This window comes from Brassica napus, chromosome C3 (genome assembly GCF_020379485.1).
Source record: "Brassica napus cultivar Da-Ae chromosome C3, Da-Ae, whole genome shotgun sequence".
NCBI classification, from domain to species: Eukaryota; Viridiplantae; Streptophyta; class Magnoliopsida; order Brassicales; family Brassicaceae; genus Brassica; species Brassica napus.
The window spans coordinates 43165595-43167379 of record NC_063446.1 but is presented as its reverse complement, the minus strand read 5'-3'; the positions used below and the strand labels follow the sequence as shown (position 1 = coordinate 43167379).

The 1785-nt window shown below is 45.9% G+C and overlaps 1 non-coding gene across 1 annotated transcript; it reads left to right on the top strand.

Moving 5' to 3' along the window:
• Positions 1 to 1678: 1678 nt before the first annotated feature.
• On the top strand, positions 1679 to 1785 carry LOC125584809. The gene has a single exon (XR_007321717.1). It is a non-coding gene; the product is annotated as a small nucleolar RNA R71 (small nucleolar RNA).

The window sequence follows — 1785 nt, the reverse complement described above, 5'->3', positions numbered from 1 at the left end:
CATTACTCTGACTTTAGAGAAAGGTTTAAAGGTACCCTTGCACTTTACCTCATACTCAATGGATTTCTCATCACACAAGAGAGGTATCAAAGTCATCATAGGATCACCCTTGACCCTTTTCTTCTGGACTTTCTGTTTCACCCTTGAATTCCCTCTGAATTTAGTAGGATCAGTGTTAGGATCTTCATCAGATAACAGCCTGCTCTCACCCTTATCACCATGCTCCTTCTCTGGAACAACCTTCAGCTTTTCTACATCAAACACTGAGATGCGAGAGGCGTGTGATGAGGAAGATCTGGTGGGTACAGCCTTGTAGAAAACTTTCTTGTTGATGTTGGAGAAGCAGACTCTCTTGTTGGGCATATCGATGGTTGCTCCAACAGTAGCCATGAATGTCCTTCCAAATATCAAAGGCATCTCATGATCCTTGTTCATCTCAACAACTTGAAACTCAGCAGGAACAATGCATTCCCCTACTTGAACATGAAGGCTGCGGATGGTTCCATATGGGACTGCTCTAGAAGAGTTTGCAAAGGTCAGGGTCAGCTGAGAGCGCTCAACATCAGCAATACCCAAATCGTCTACAATAGCCTTTGAGACGAGATTCACACAAGAACCAGAGTCACAAAGAGCATCCTTGAAGGTTGTTCCTGCGATGGAACATGGGAAAACAAACTTTCCAGGATCATCAACCTTAGGCAATACCTTCAGTGCTGGTGTAGACAGAGCTTTGGTATAGAGGACCTTGATCTCCTCTTGAGTCTCTCTACAGTTTCTAAAAAACTTGAGCAATGGACGAATCTGCAGAGCATCTTCAAATGCAAGTTCTTTAGGAAGCCTTCTCACCATCTTGTTAAAACCTATCAGCTGCTCTTCACTAATGGGATCCATCAGATGTCTAGGTGGAATTGGATAGGGAACCTTGGGAACATAGACTCGAGATGGTGGAGTCTCAGCAGGTTCGCTAGGAGCAGTCACTCCAGAGCTAGCAGACTGCTCTGCTCTCTCTTCTGCGCCTGGAGCAGTCTCAGCGAACGGCTGCTCTATTGCATTACAGTGCTCAGTCCTAGGATTTTTATCAGTTCTTTCAGGGAGCGTCTCTTGTTGCCTCTTGACACTCTCAACTGTTTGAGCAAGCTGAACATCGATCTTTCTTATATGGATCGCAAGATTGTCATACTTGTTATTCAGCTCAGTGAACATGTTGCCCATCTTGGTGTCTATTTCCGTGGTTACCTGATTCAACGCCTTGGCCTGAACCTGCTGACCCTGCAACAGCTGTTGCATCATCATACCCAGACCCTTCAGCTCATCTGGTTGACTGTTCCCGTTAGCTGGAACAGCTTGCTGATTGCTCTGCGGTTGTCGCTTGTTCTGGTTCTGAATATGCCCGGCCGTAGCTTGCTCCATGTTGAAGACGTGCCCTTGGTTGTTTTTCAGTAGCTGATCAACCTTGGCAGTCAGCTCATCTATTTTCTGGGTGTCAGAACTGTTCCCTTTCTTGGAGCAATCACTCTCCTCTTTCTTATTAGCTGAGCTAGCAGCCATGTTCTCAATCAGCTTAAACGCTCCATCAGTGGTTTGAGTCATGAAGTCTCCATTGCTCGCAGAGTTTAGAGCACCTTGGTATTTCCAGTCCACTCCATCATAGAAAATGTCCAGGAGGTAATCATCATCAAATCCATGGTGAGGACATTCTCTGCGATAGTCATTGAAGCGCTCCCATGTGTCGCAGAAAGGCTCATCAGTGAGCTGTCTGAAGGAGGTGATCTTGTTCCTCAATGC